Source organism: Oncorhynchus nerka, unplaced genomic scaffold (assembly GCF_034236695.1).
Source record: "Oncorhynchus nerka isolate Pitt River unplaced genomic scaffold, Oner_Uvic_2.0 unplaced_scaffold_554, whole genome shotgun sequence".
Lineage (NCBI taxonomy): Eukaryota > Metazoa > Chordata > Actinopteri > Salmoniformes > Salmonidae > Oncorhynchus > Oncorhynchus nerka.
In genome coordinates this window covers 28,474-45,460 of record NW_027040484.1, presented here as the reverse complement: position 1 = coordinate 45,460, position 16,987 = coordinate 28,474, and the positions used below count along the sequence as shown (strand labels likewise).

Genomic DNA, 16,987 nt, shown 5'->3' with positions numbered 1-16,987 from the left:
CAGCCCTGTAGAGAGAGTCTGTGGTGTGGGACTGTAATTTCAGAACTTCCCAGGTGACCAATACTCCACTCAAGTACCACTCACCAACACAGTGATTTCCTCAGACACCAACCAGGGAGGTGGGAATCTGTGTCGGCCCTATAGTCGTAGTCATGCATCCCAAATGGAAACCTGTTCCCTTTATAGTGCACTACTTTTGACCAGGGCCCACCGGGAACAGGGTGCTGTTTGACCAGGGCCCACAGGGAACAGGGTGCTGTTTGACCAGGGCCCCATAGGGAACAGGGTGCTGTTTAACCAGGGCCCCATAGGGAACAGGGTGCTGTTTGACCAGGGCCCCATAGGGAACAGGGTGCTGTTTGACCAGGGCCCCATAGGGAACAGGGTGCTGTTTGACCAGGGCCCCATAGGGAACAGGGTGCTGTTTGACCAGGACCCCATAGGGAACAGGGTACTGTTTGACCAGGGCCCCATAGAAAACAGGTGCTGTTTGACCAGGGCCCAAAGGGAACAGGGTGCTGTTTGACCATGGCCCCATAAGGAACAGGTGCTGTTTTACCAGGGCCCATAGGGAACAGGTGCTGTTTGACCAGGGCCCCATAGGGAACAGGTGCTGTTTTACCAGGGCCCATAGGGAACAGGTGCTGTTTGACCAGGGCCCACAGGGAACAGGGTGCTGTTTGACCAGGGCCCCATATGGAACAGGGTGCTGTTTGACCAGGGCCCCATAGAAAACAGAGTGCTGTTTTACCAGGGCCCATAAGGAACAGGTGCTGTTTTACCAGGGCCCCATAGGGAACAGGGTGCTATTTGACCAGGGCCCCATAGAGAACAGGGTGCTGTTTGACCAGGGCCCATAGAGAACAGGGTGCTGTTTGACCAGAGCCCCATAGGGAACAGGGTGCTGTTTGACCAGGGCCCCATAGGGAACAGGGTGCTGTTTGACCAGGGCCCCATAGGGAACAGGTTGCTGTTTGACCAGGGCCCCATAGAGAACAGGGTGCTGTTTGACCAGGGCCCCATAGGGAACAGGGTGCTGTTTGACCAGGGCCCCATAGGGAACAGGGTGCTGTTTGACCAGGGCCCCATAGGGAACAGAGTGCTGTTTGACCAGGGCCCCATAGGGAACAGGGTGCTGTTTGACCAGGGCCCCATAGGGAACAGAGTGCTGTTTGACCAGGGCCCCATAGGGAACAGGGTGCTGTTTGACCAGGGCCCCATAGGGAACAGGTGCTGTTTGGAACCCACATGTAGATCCACTAGCTGAATTCTAAAGAGTAGATTCCAAAGAGTAGAATGGTAGTAGTTGAAAGTGCTGTTTGTTATTCAGAGTCTCATCACACTCTTCACCTTTCTTTCTATTGCATCACTTGAGAAGGATGCTACAAAGTGCATGACGTATCGTCCTCCAGATCTGTGTATTTCACCTTCCCTTCTTTCTAGTGCAATGCAGCTGAGTTCTCTCTCCTGTTGCTGCTGGTAATTGTTGAAGTCTCACCACCTAAAATACACTGAGTACACGAAACATTAAGAACACCTTCCTACTATTGAGTTGCACATTTGTCCTCAGAACATCCTCAATGTTTTGGGGAGTGGAGTCTACAATGTTTCAAATTCTTCCCACAGTTGTGCATAGACACAGGAAGTAGTTTGGGGGGGTGGGTGGGGTGGGGGGGCTGCGATTAACTTCGTTGATAGGGGTGAGCGTGAAAAACCCAGCAGCGTTGCAGTTCTTGACACAAACCTGTGAGCCTGGAACCCACTACTATACCCCGTTCAAAGGCTCTTAAATCTTTTGTCTTGCCCCTCCACCCTCTGACACAAACACAATCCATGTCTCAATTGTCTCAAGGCTTAAAAACTCCTTTAACACGTCTCCTCCACCTTCATCTACACTGATTGAAGTGGATTTAACAGGTGACATCAATAAGGGATCATATCTTCTTTCACCTGGATTCACCTGGTCAGTCTGTCATGGAAAGTAAAAAGGTGTTCCTAATGTTTTGTCCAGTCAGTGTACATGCAGTACTCATATCTGTGTTCCTTGATGTTGTGACAAAAGTATTTATTCTGTATCCACAGTGGGACAAATTGGGCAACTTTGATTGTGATGAGAGTTAGATTTCTTGCTTTAAATTCACTTTCTTTTTCCTTTTCTAATAGGCTACTTGCTGCTTGCTCAGAAAAAAAACTCTGAATCTGTTGATACAATGGGTTTTCAGATCCGCTCTCTCCTCCCTCTCCATCCTCCTCCCTCTCTATCCTCCTCCTCCTCTCATTCCTCCCACTCCTCCTCCTCTTCTTCCACTCTCTCCTCCTCCTCCTCCTCTTCCACTCTCTCCTCCTCCTCTTCTTCTCTCTCTTCTTCCTCTTCCTCTTCCTCTCTCCTCCTCTTCCTCTCTCTCCTCCTCATCCTTCATCTTCCTCCTCTTCCTCTCTCTCATCCTCCTCCCCTTCCTCTCTCCTCACCTCTTCTCCTCCATCTCCTCTCCTCCTCTCCTGTCCTTGCAGAGAGTTTTCCAAGGAGAGAGAGAAGGCCAAGGCCAGAGGAGACTTCCAGAAGCTGAGAGAGAAGCAACAGCTGGAGGAGGACCTGAAGGGTTATCTGGACTGGATCACACAGGCTGAAGACATCGACCCAGAGAACGAGGAGGAGGGGCTCGACGAGGAGAAGCCCAGAAACCGTGAGTGCAGTCTGGGGAGAGGAGGGAGGGAAAGGGGGGGAGGTTATGGAGGTGGACTAGACTCAATGAAATGGTGATTGGTGGGATTAGTTGTGTGTTTGTATGTAGGTGTAATTTGTGTTGGGTGTGTGTAGGATTGCGTGTGTGTGTGTGTGTGTGCACCGGGCATGTGTGTGTTGGACCAATGAGGATTGTCAGAGAGGAGTAACCAATCAAGTGCAACAGTTGTGGCAATCAATACTTTTCCACCTGAGCCTCCGAGCACAATACCCTCAGTACAGTGTGTGTGTGGGTGTGTGTGTGTGTGTGTGTGTGTGTGTGTGTGTGTGTGTGTGTGTCTGTGTGTGTGTGTGTGTGTGTGTGCGTGCGTGCTTGCCTGAATGAGTTGTCTCTCCTATCCTGTAGCTCAGCACAGGGCCTCCCAGGCAGTTCATTGCAGCCTGGTCCTAAATCACAGTGGATGGGATTGGCAGTCTCTCCCCTCTACAGTCAATGGGCTATTGATTCCCCCTAACACCACCATGCTACGATACCATTAACCTAACACCACCATGCTACGATACCATTCCCCCTAACACCACCATGCTACGATACCATTCCCCCTAACACCACCATGCTACTATACCATTCCCCCTAACACCACCATGCTACGATACCATTCCCCCTAACACCACCATGCTACGATACCATTAACCTAACACCACCATGCTACGATACCATTCCCCCTAACACCACCATGCTACGATACCATTCCCCCTAACACCACCATGCTACGATACCATTCCCCCTAACACCACCATGCTACGATACCATTAACCTAACACCACCAGGCTACGATACCATTAACCTAACACCACCATGCTACGATACCATTAACCTAACACCACCAGGTTACGATACCATTCCCCCTAACACCACCATGCTACGATACCATTCCCCCTAACACCACCATGCTACGATACCATTCCCCCTAACACCTCTACGATACCATTCCCCCTAACACCACCATGCTACGATACCATTCCCCCTAACACCACCATGCTACGATACCATTCCCCCTAACACCACCATGCTACAATACCATTCCCCCTAACACCACCATGCTACGATACCATTAACCTAACACCACCATGCTACGATACCATTCCCCTAACACCACCATGCTACGATACCATTAACCTAACACCACCATGCTACGATACCATTCCCCTAACACCACCATGCTACGATACCATTCCCCTAACACCACCATGCTACGATACCATTCCCCCTAACACCACCATGCTACGATACCATTCCCCTAACACCACCATGCTACGATACCATTCCCCCTAACACCACCATGCTACGATACCATTAACCTAACACCACCATGCTACGATACCATTCCCCCTAACACCACCATGCTACGATACCATTCCCCCTAACACCACCATGCTACGATACCATTCCCCCTAACACCACCATGCTACGATACCATTAACCTAACACCACCATGCTATGAGGAGGGGTTACGATGGAGGAGGGGTTACGATGGAGGAGGGGTTATGATGGAGGAGGGGGTAAAGACAGAGAGGGGTTACGATGGAGGAGGGGTAACGATGGAGGAGGGGGTAAAGACAGGGAGGGGTTACGATGGAGGAGGGGCTACGATGAAGGAGGGGTTACGATGGAGGAGGGGGTAAAGACAGGGAGGGGTTACGATGGAGGAGGGGGTAAAGATGGGGAGGGGTTATGATGGAGGAGGGGTTACGATGGAGGAGGGGTTACGATGGAGGAGGGGTTACGATGGAGGAGGGGTAAAGACAGGGAGGGGTTACGATGGAGGAGGGGCTACGATGAAGGAGGGGTTACGATGGAGGAGGGGGTAAAGACAGGGAGGGGTTACGATGGAGGAGGGGTAAAGATGGGGAGGGGTTATGATGGAGGAGGGGGTAAAGACAGGGAGGGGTTACGATGGAGGAGGGGGTAAAGACAGGGAGGGGTTACGATGGAGGAGGGGTTACGATGGAGGAGGGGGTAAAGACAGGGAGGGGTTACGATGGAGGAGGGGCTACGATGAAGGAGGGGTTATGATGGAGGAGGGGGTAAAGACAGGGAGGGGTTACGATGGAGGAGGGGTTTACGATGGAGGAGGGGGTAAAGACAGGGAGGGGTTACGATGGAGGAGGGCTACGATGAAGGAGGGGTTACGATGGAGGAGGGGATAAAGACAGGGAGGGGTTACGATGGAGGAGGGGGTAAAGATGGGGAGGGGTTACGATGGAGGAGGGGTTACGATGGAGGAGGGGTTTACGATGGAGGAGGGGGTAAAGACAGGGAGGGTTACGATGGAGGAGGGGGTAAAGATGGGGAGGGGTTACGATGGAGGAGGGGTTTACTATGGAGGAGGGGGAAAAGATGGGGAGGGGTTACGATGGAGGAGGGGTTACTATGGAGGAGGGGTTACGATGGAGGAGGGGTAATGAACACCAGGAAGCCTGAGATTTGCTGTGTCAGGCAAATCACTCCTTTGTCCAGTTCACACATACTGTACACACACACACACACACACATATACACACACACACACACACACACACACACATATACACACACATACACACACACATACACACACACACACACACACACACACACACACACACACACACACACACACACACACACACACACACACACACACACACACACACACACACACACACACACACACACACACACACACACACACACACACACACACACACACACACACACACACACACACACACACACACACACACACACACATACACACACACACACACACACACACAAACCCATTGACTTTGGCATCAAGCAGAGACCTGTTTCAAGCTCGACTGCTGCTGATGTAGCCTGAACAGGCCATGATGTCTCTAATGTCCATGTAAATCACAGTACAGTACATTCAGTGAGAGCTCTGTCTCTCCCTCCATCATCCTCTGAGCCAGACAGTACATTCAGAGAGAGCTCTGTCTCTCCCCTCCATCATCCTCTGAGCCAGACAGTACATTCAGAGAGAGCTCTGTCTCTGCCCTCCATCATCCTCTGAGCCAGACAGTACATTCAGAGAGAGCTCTGTCTCTCCCCTCCATCATCCTCTGAGCCAGACAGTACATTCAGAGAGAGCTCTGTCTCTGCCCTCCATCATCCTCTGAGCCAGACAGTACATTCAGAGAGAGCTCTGTCTCTCCCCTCCATCATCCTCTGAGCCAGACAGTACATTCAGAGAGAGCTCTGTCTCTCCCCCCCATCATCCTCTGAGCCAGACAGTACATTCAGAGAGCTCTGTCTCTCCCCTCCATCATCCTCTGAGCCAGACAGTACATTCAGAGAGAGCTCTGTCTCTCCCCTCCATCATCCTCTGAGCCAGACAGTACATTCAGAGAGAGCTCTGTCTCTCCCCTCCATCATCCTCTGAGCCAGACAGTACATTCAGAGAAAGCTCTGTCTCTCCCCTCCATCATCCTCTGAGCCAGACAGTACATTCAGAGAGAGCTCTGTCTCTCCCCTCCGTCATCCTCTGAGCCAGACAGTACATTCAGAGAGAGCTCTGTCTCTCCCCTCCATCATCCTCTGAGCCAGACAGTACATTCAGAGAGAGCTCTGTCTCTCCCCTCCATCATCCTGTGAGCCAGACAGTACATTCAGAGAGAGCTCTGTCTCTCCCCTCCATCATCCTCTGAGCCAGACAGTACATTCAGAGAGAGCTCTGTCTCTCCCCTCCATCATCCTCTGAGCCAGACAGTACATTCAGAGAGAGCTCTGTCTCTCCCCTCCGTCATCCTCTGAGCCAGACAGTACATTCAGAGAGCTCTGTCTCTCCCCTCCGTCATCCTCTGAGCCAGGCAGTACATTCAGAGAGAGCTCTGTCTCTGCCCTCCATCATCCTCTGAGCCAGACAGTACATTCAGAGAGCTCTGTCTCTCCCCTCCGTCATCCTCTGAGCCAGGCAGTACATTCAGAGAGAGCTGTCTCTCCCCTCCATCATCCTCTGAGCCAGACAGTACATTCAGAGAGAGCTCTGTCTCTCCCCTCCGTCATCCTCTGAGCCAGACAGTACATTCAGAGAGAGCTCTGTCTCTCCCCTCCGTCATCCTCTGAGCCAGACTCAGTCAGGGCTGTAATGGAAGATTCTACTCTGGCTTCATAGAGAGACGCATGACCGTAACACAGACATTTATCCTCCTGGCCTTCATGTAGATGTGAAGACAGAACCAGCTTCTCTCCCTTATTCTACCTTTATCTCTTTATCTCTCTCTCTCTCTCTCTCTCTCTCGCTATCTCTCTTCTCTTTCTTTCCATCCTTGACCTCTCGCTCTGTCTTCCTCTCTCAAATTAAATCAAATGGTATTAGTCACATACAACGACCGAATACAACAGGTGTAAACATTACAGGAAAATGCTTACTTACGAGCCCCTAACCAACAATGTAGTTTAAAAAGATATATGGATAAGAATAAGAGATAAAAGAAACAAGTGATTCAGGAGCAGCGCTGAAATAATAGTGAGACTATATACAGAGGGGTACCGATACAGAGTCAGAACTAACCGGGGGCACCGGTTAGTTCTCTCTCTCTCTCTCCACTTCAAACACCAAAAGTAATTTACAACTGAATGTATTTTCCTCATGTTTGATTAGCCAAGCCTGTCTGCTGTCATATCTCTCTCTGCACATATGGTACACCCACAGTGAATGGTGAGTGGATGTCATTTGCTTCAACAGTTTAAGATGTTTTATCTTCTCTGTGTTCATGGTCCAAGCCTGCTGCCTCTCACTGTGTCCCATTACCCATTACCTCTTACTGTGTCCCATTACCCATTACCTCTTACTGTGTCCCATTACCTCTTACTGTGTCCCATTACCCATTACCTCTCACTGTGTCCCATTACCTCTCACTGTGTCCCATTACCCATTACCTCTCACTGTGTCCCATTACCCATTACCTCTCACTGTGCCCCATTACCCATTACCTCTTACTGTGTCCCATTACCTCTTACTGTGTCCCATTACCCATTACATCTCACTGTGTCCCATTACCTCTCACTGTGTCCCATTACCCATTACCTCTCACTGTGTCCCATTACCCATTACCTCTCACTGTGTCCCATTACCCATTACATCTCACTGTGTCCCATTACCTCTCACTGTGTCACATTACCCATTACCTCTCACTGTGTCCCATGACCCATTACCTCTCAATGTGTCCCATTACCCATTACCTCACAATGTGTCCCATTACCCATTACCTCTCACTGTGTCCCATTACCCATTACCTCTCACTGTGTCCCATTACCTCTCAATGTGTTATATTACCCATTACCTCTCACTGTGTTCTATTACCCATTACCTCTCACTGTGCCCCATTACCCATTACCTCTCACTGTGTCCCATTACCCATTACCTCTCACTGTGTCCCATTACCCATTACCTATCACTGTGTCCCATTACCTCTCACTGTGTTCTATTACCCATTACCTCTCACTGTGCCCAATTACCCATTACCTCTCACTGTGCCCCATTACCCATTACCTCTCACTGTGTCCCATTACCCATTACCTCTCACTGTGTCCCATTACCCATTACCTATCACTGTGTCCCATTACCTCTCACTGTGTTCTATTACCCATTACCTCTCACTGTGCCCAATTACCCATTACCTCTCAGTGTGTCCCATTACCCATTACATCTCACTGTGTCCCATTACCCATTACCTCTCACTGTGTCTCATTACCCATTACCTCTCAGTGTGTCCCATTACCCATTACCTCTCACTGTGTTCTATTACCCATTACCTCCCACTGTGTCCCATTACCCATTACCCATTACCTCTCACTGTGTTCTATTACCCATTACCTCCCACTGTGTCCCATTACCCATTACCCATTACATCTCACTGTGTCCCATTACCCATTACCTCTCACTGTGTCCCATTACCCATTACATCTCACTGTGTCCCATTACCCATTACCCATTACCTCTCACTATGTTCCATTACCTCTCGCTGTGTCCCATTACCCATTACCCATTACCTCTCACTATGTTCCATTACCTCTCAGTGTGTCCCATTACCTCTCACTGTGTTCTATTACCCATTACCTCTCACTGTGCCCCATTACCCATTACCTCTCAGTGTGTCCCTTTACCCATTACCTCTCACTGTGTCCCATTACCCATGACCTCTCACTGTGTCCCATTACCCATTACCTCTCACTGTGTCCCATTACCCATTACCTCTCAGTGTGTCCCATTACCCATTACCTCTCACTGTGTCACATTACCCATTACCTCTCACTGTGTCCCATTACCCATTACCTCTCACTGTGTCCCATTACCCATTACCTCTTACTGTGTCACATTACCCATTACCTCTCACTGTGTCCCATTACCTCTTACTGTGCCCCATTACCCATTACCTCTCAGTGTGTCCCATTACCCATTACCTCTCACTGTGTCACATTACCCATTACCTCTCGCTGTGTCCCATTACCCATTACCTCTCACTGTGTCCCATTACCTCTTACTGTGTCCCATTGCCCATTACCTCTCACTGTGTCCCATTATCCGTTACCTCTCACTGTGTCCCATTACCCATTACCTCTCACTGTGTTATATTACCCATTACCTCTCACTGTGCCCCATTACCCATTACCTCTCACTGTGCCCCATTACCCATTACCTCTCACTGTGTTCTATTACCCATTATCTCTCACTGTGCCCCATTACCCATTACCTCTCACTGCGCCCCATTACCCATTACCTCTCACTGTGCCCCATTACCCATTACCTCTCACTGTGCCCCATTACCCATTACCTCTCACTGTGCCCCATTACCCATACCCATTACCTCTCACTGTGTCCCATTACCCATTACCCATTACCTCTCACTGTGTCCTGTGTTAATGAGATATGTCTGTCTGTCTGTCTGTCTGTCTGTCTGTCTGTCTGTCTGTCTGTCTGTCTATCTGCCTGCCTGCCCGTATGTCTCTCTCTCTCTGTCTGTTGTTGGGGTCACCTAGTACTGTAGGTCAGGACGTTGGGGTCACCTAGTACTGTAGGTCAGGACGTTGGGGTCACCTAGTACTGTAGGTCAGGCGTTGGGGTCACCTAGTACTGTAGGTCAGGCGTTGCGGTCACCTAGTACTGTAGGTCAGGCGTTGCGGTCACCTAGTACTGTAGGTCAGGCGTTGCGGTCACCTAGTACTGTAGGTCAGGCGTTGCGGTCACCTAGTACTGTAGGTCAGGCGTTGGGGTCACCTAGTACTGTAGGTCAGGCGTTGCGGTCACCTAGTACTGTAGGTCAGGCGTTGGGGTCACCTAGTACTGTAGGTCAGGCGTTGCGGTCACCTAGTACTGTAGGTCAGGTCGTTGGGGTCACCTAGTACTGTAGGTCAGGTCGTTGGGTTCACCTAGTACTGTAGGTCAGGTCGTTGGGGTCACCTAGTACTGTAGGTCAGGTCGTTGGGGTCAACTAGTACTGTAGGTCAGGTCGTTGGGGTCACCTAGTACTGTAGGTCAGGTCGTTGGGGTCACGTAGTACTGTAGGTCAGGTCGTTGGGGTCAACTAGTACTGTAGGTCAGGTCGTTGGGGTCACCTAGTACTGTAGGTCAGGTCGTTGGGGTCAACTAGTACTGTAGGTCAGGTCGTTGGGGTCACCTAGTACTGTAGGTCAGGTCGTTGGGGTCACCTAGTACTGTAGGTCAGGTCGTTGGGGTCACCTAGTACTGTAGGTCAGGACGTTGGGGTCACCTAGTACTGTAGGTCAGGTCGTTGGGGTCACCTAGTACTGTAGGTCAGGTCGTTGGGGTCACCTAGTACTGTAGGTCAGGCATTGGGGTCAACTAGTACTGTAGGTCAGGCGTTGGAGTCACCTAGTACTGTAGGTCAGGTCGTTGGGGTCAACTAGTACTGTAGGTCAGGCGTTGGGGTCAACTAGTACTGTAGGTCAGGCGTTGGGGTCAACTAGTACTGTAGACATGGTTTTAGAGTAGGGACTATGGTCTGTATTCGGTGGTGGGAAGTCTTCTGTTGTAGTGTGGTCCACTAACATTTAACGTTTCACTCTAATTGGGTGACATCAGAGTTGGGACGTCCCAAGGATTCTGTTTAGACCATATAGTTAGGGCCAGAGTAGTGCTGAGTGATGGGTGGCTAATCAACTCACTGTCTACAGCCTCTCTCTCTCAGTGGCAGACTGCCAGCACAGTTTGTTTGACTGGCAGGCACACCACGCGCACACAGGCATATTTTTAAAATGTTTTTTGTATTTATTTTTAACCTTTATTTAATTAGGCAAGTCAGTTAGGAACAAATTCTTATTTACAATGACAGCCTACCGGGGAACAGTGTGTTAACTGCCTTGTTCAGGGGCAGAATGACAGATTTTTACCTTGACAGCTCGGGGATTCGATCCAGCAACCTTTCGGTTACTGGCCCAACACTCTAACCACTAGGCTACCTGTATACAGGGATGGAAGCAAAAGCAATTATTTCTCTCGGTTTGTCTCTATGTATGGGGCACACCTTCCCTGGGGAGAGAGCAGGGAGCACTGAGCTAGCCCTGGAGCCCTGGAGTCTGGAGTCTGGAGCCCTGAAGTCTGGAGCCCTGAGGCCCTGAAGTCTGGAGCCCTGAAGTCTGGAGCACTGAAGTCTGGAGCCCTGAAGTCTGGAGCCCTGAAGTCTGGAGCACTGAAGTCTGGAGCACTGGAGCCCTGGAGTCTGGAGCCCTGGGTCCCTGGTTTCTGGAGCCCTAGAGTCTTGGAGTCTGGAGCCCTGGAACCCTGGAGCCCTGGAGTCTGGAACCCTGATGACCTGGAGTCTGGAACCCTGGAGCCCTGGAACCCTGGTGACCTGGAGTCTGGAGCCCTGGAACCCTTGAGCCCTGGAACCCTGGAGCCCTGGAACCCTGGGGACCTGGAGCCCTGGAACCCTGGAGCCCTGGAACCCTGGAGTCTGGAGCCCTGGTGACCTGGAGTCTGGAACCCTGGAACCCTTGAGCCCTGGAACACTGGAGCCCTGGAACCCTGGGGACCTGGAGTCTGGAACCTTGGAGCCCTGGGGCCCTGGAGCCCTGAAGTCTGGAGCCCTGAAGTCTGGAGCTCTGGAGTCTGGAGCCCTGGAGCCCTGGGGCCCTGGAGCCCCGGGGCCCTGAAGTCTGGAGCCCTGAAGTCTGGAGCCCTGGAGTCTGGAGCCCTGGGGCCCTGGAGCCCCGGGGCCCTGAAGTCCCGGAGCCCTGGAACCCTGGAGTCTGGAGCCCTGGGTCCCTGGAGTCTGGAGCCCTGGAACCCTGGAGTCTGAAGCCCTGAGGCCCTGGAGTCTGGAGCCCTGGAGCCCTGAAGTCTGGATCCCTGGAACCCTGGGGACCTGGAGTCTGGAGCCCTGGAACCCTAGGGCCCTGGAGTCTGGAGCCCTGGAACCCTGGAGCCCTGGGACCCTGGGGACCTGGAGCCACAGTATTTTTATGGATGCATCCCAAATGGCACCATTCTCCCTGTACAGTAGGGTGTCCAATCAAAACGCATATTTTGACCATTGGGTAAAACAATGTTATTGTGTAGATAATCTTCTAAGAAAACCAATGGTCGAAACCTCGCGTCTCTATCATAATCCGTTTAAAAGTTATTGGAGTTTTTACCCTTGAGGGATGATGGCCAGAATTAGCAGAACAGCTCAGGTCATGCTAATTTAGCTTTTTTTGTGACCCGCGAAAACCACTTTGATGATGACCTCCACAAAATGTAAAATCCTCAAAAGTTGTTATGAGAAACCTGCACTGCTCGGTCAACAGAGCTTTCTGCTTATTATTGGGCGTGCAAGAAATCCTGCTATGCCCTGCGACGAACCATCAAACAGGCAAAGCGTCAATACAGGGCTAAGATTGAATGATACTACACCGGCTCCGACGCTTGTCTTTTGTGGCAGGGCTTGCAAACTATTACAGACTACAAAGGGAGGCACAGCCGCGAGCTGCCCAGTGACACGAGCCTACCATATGAGCTAAATCACTTCTATGCTCGCTTCGAGGCAAGCAACACTGAGACATGCATGAGAGCATCAACTGACGACTGTGTGATCACGCTCTCCGTAGCCGACGTGAGTAAGACCTGTAAACAGGTACACAAGACTGCGGGGCCAGACGGATTACCAGGACGTGTGCTCCGGGCATGTGCTGACCAACTGGCTGGTATCTTCACTGACATTTTCAACATGTCCCTGATTGAGTCTGTAATAACAACATGTTTCAAGCAGACCACCATAGTCCCTGTGCCCAAGAACACAATGGCAACCTGCCTAAATGACTACAGACCCGTAGCGCTCACGCCCATAGCCATGAAGTGCTTTGAAAGGCGGGCCATGGCTCACATCAACACCATTATCCCAGAAACCCTAGACCCACTCCAATTTGCATACCGCCCAAACAGATCCACAGATGATGTCATCTCTATTGCACTCCACACTGCCCTTTCCCACCTGGACAAAAGGAACACCTATGTGAGAATGCTGTTCATTGACTACAGCTCAGCGTTCAACACCATAGTACCCTCAAAGCTTATCACTAAGCTAAGGATCCTGGGACTAAACACCTCCCTCTGCAACTGGATCCTGGGCTTCTTGACGGGCCGCCCCCAGGTGGTGAGGGTAGGTAGCAACACATCTGCCACGCTGATCCTCAACACTGGAGCCCCCCAGGGGTGCGTGTTCAGTTCCCTCCTGTACTCCCTGTTCACCCACAACTGCATGGCCAGGCACGACTCCAACACCATCATTAAGTTTGCAGACGACACAACAGTGGTAGGCCTTATCACCGACAACGACAAGACAGCCTATAGGGAGGAGGTCAGAGACCTGGCCGGGTGGTGCCAGAATAACAACCTATCCCTCAACGTAACCAAGACTAAGGAGACGATTGTGGACTACAGGAAAAGGAGGACTGAGCACGCCCCCATTCTCATCGACAGGACTGTAGTGGAGCAGGTTGAGAGCTTCAAGTTCCTTGGTGTCCAGATCATCAACAACCTAGAACGGACCGAACACACCAAGACAGTCGTGAAGAGGACACAACAAAGCCTATTCCCCCTCAGGAAACTAAAAGGATTTGGCATGGGTCATGAGATCCTCAAAAGGTTCTACAGCTGCAACATCGAGAGCATCCTGCCTGACTGGTTGCATCACTGCCTGGTTCGGCAACTTCTTGGCCTCCGACCGCAAGGCACTACAGAGGGTAGTACGTACGGCCCAGTCCATCACTGGGGCAAAGCTGCCTGCCATCCAGGACCTCTACACCAGACGGTGTCAGAGGAAGGCCATAAAAATTGTCAAAGACCCCAGCCACCCCAGTCATATACTGTTCTCTCTACTACCGCATGGCAAGCGGTACCGGAGTGCCAAGTCTAGGACAAAAAGGCTTCTCCACAGATTTTACCCCCAAGCCATAAGACTCCTGAACAGGTAATCAAATGGCTACCCGGACTATTTGCATTGTGTGTTCCCCCAACCCCTCTTACGCTGCTGCTACTCTCTGTTTATCATATATGTACAGTCACTTTAACTACACATTCATGCACATACTACCTCAATTGGCCCGACCAACCAGTGCTCCCAAACATTGACTAACCAGGCTATCTGCATTGTGTCCCACCAACCCCTCTTTTACACTACTGCTACTCTGTTCATCATATATGCATAGTCACTTTAACCATATCTACATGTACATACTACCTCAATCAGCCTGACTAACTGCTGTCTGTATGTAGCCTCGCTACTGTATATAGTCTCTCTACTGTATAGAGCCTCTCTACTGTATATAGCCTCTCTACTGTATAGAGCCTCTCTACTGTATATAGCCTCACTACTGTATATAGCCTCTCTACTGTATATAGCCTCACTAATGTATATAGCCTCTCTACTGTATATAGCCTCACTACTGTATATAGCCTCTCTACTGTATATAGCCTCACTACTGTATATAGCCTCTCTACTGTATAGAGCCTCTCTACTGTATATAGCCTCACTACTGTATATAGCCTCTCTACTGTATATAGCCTCACTACTGTATATAGCCTCTCTACTGTATATAGCCTCACTACTGTATATAGCCTCTCTACTGTATATAGCCTCGCTACTGTATATAGCCTCTCTACTGTATATAGCCTCACTACTGTATATAGCCTCTCTACTGTATATAGCATCTCTACTGTATATAGCCTCTCTACTGTATATAGCCTGTCTACTGTATATAACCTCTCTACTGTATATAACCTCTCTACTGTATATAGCATCTCTACTGTATATAGCCTCTCTACTGTATATAGCATGTCTACTGTATATAACCTCTCTACTGTATATAACCTCTCTACTGTATATAGCCTCTCTACTGTATATAACCTCTCTACTGTATATAGCCTCTCTACTGTATATAGCCCCTCTACTGTATATAGCCTGTCTACTGTATATAGCCTGTCTACTGTATATAGCCTCTCTACTGTATATAACCTCTCTACTGTATATAACCTCTCTACTGTATATAGCATCTCTACTGTATATAGCCTCTCCACTGTATATAGCCTGTCTACTGTATATAACCTCTCTACTGTATATAACCTCTCTACTGTATATAGCATCTCTACTGTATATAGCCTCTCTACTGTATATAGCATGTCTACTGTATATAACCTCTCTACTGTATATAACCTCTCTACTGTATATAGCCTCTCTACTGTATATAACCTCTCTACTGTATATAGCCTCTCTACTGTATATAGCCCCTCTACTGTATATAGCCTGTCTACTGTATATAGCCTGTCTACTGTATATAGCCTCTCTACTGTATATAACCTCTCTACTGTATATAACCTCTCTACTGTATATAGCATCTCTACTGTATATAGCCTCTCTACTGTATATAGCCTGTCTACTGTATATAACCTCTCTACTGTATATAACCTCTCTACTGTATATAGCCTCTCTACTGTATATAACCTCTCTACTGTATATAGCCTCTCTACTGTATATAGCCCCTCTACTGTATATAGCCTCTCTACTGTATATAGCCTGTCTACCGTATATAGCCTCACTACTGTATATAGCCTCACTACTGTATATAGCCTCTCTACTGTATATAGCCTCACTACTGTATAGAGCCTCTCTACTGTATATAGCCTGTCTACTGTATATAGTCTCTCTACTGTATATAGCCTCTCTACTGTATATAGTCTCTCTACTGTATATAGCCTCACTACTGTATATAGCCTCTCTACTGTATATAGCCTCTCTACTGTATATAGCCTCTCTACTGTATATAGCCTCACTACTGTATATAGCCTCTCTACTGTATATAGCCTCGCTACTGTATATAGCCTCTCTACTGTATATAGCCTCACTACTGTATATAGCCTCTCTACTGTATATAGCATCTCTACTGTATATAGCCTCTCTACTGTATATAGCCTGTCTACTGTATATAACCTCTCTACTGTATATAACCTCTCTACTGTATATAGCATCTCTACTGTATATAGCCTCTCTACTGTATATAGCATGTCTACTGTATATAACCTCTCTACTGTATATAACCTCTCTACTGTATATAGCCTCTCTACTGTATATAACCTCTCTACTGTATATAGCCTCTCTACTGTATATAGCCCTCTACTGTATATAGCCTGTCTACTGTATATAGCCTGTCTACTGTATATAGCTCTCTACTGTATATAACCTCTCTACTGTATATAACCTCTCTACTGTATATAGCATCTCTACTGTATATAGCCTCTACTGTATATAGCCTGTCTACTGTATATAACCTCTCTACTGTATATAACCTCTCTACTGTATATAGCATCTCTACTGTATATAGCCTCTCTACTGTATATAGCATGTCTACTGTATATAACCTCTCTACTGTATATAACCTCTCTACTGTATATAGCCTCTACTGTATATAACCTCTCTACTGTATATAGCCTCTCTACTGTATATAGCCCCTCTACTGTATATAGCCTGTCTACTGTATATAGCCTGTCTACTGTATATAGCCTCTCTACTGTATATAACCTCTCTACTGTATATAACCTCTCTACTGTATATAGCATCTCTACAGTATATAGCCTCTCTACTGTATATAGCCTGTCTACTGTATATAACCTCTCTACTGTATATAACCTCTCTACTGTATATAGCCTCTCTACTGTATATAACCTCTCTACTGTATATAGCCTCTCTACTGTATATAGCCCCTCTACTGTATATAGCCTCTCTACTGTATATAGCCTGTCTACC

General features: G+C 48.9%; 1 pseudogene; it reads left to right on the top strand.

Moving 5' to 3' along the window:
* The window catches only part of LOC135571254 (voltage-dependent L-type calcium channel subunit alpha-1C-like), a 39,839-nt pseudogene extending 29,019 nt beyond the window's left edge, over positions 1-10,820 (top strand).
* The last annotated feature ends 6,167 nt before the right edge of the window (positions 10,821-16,987 follow it).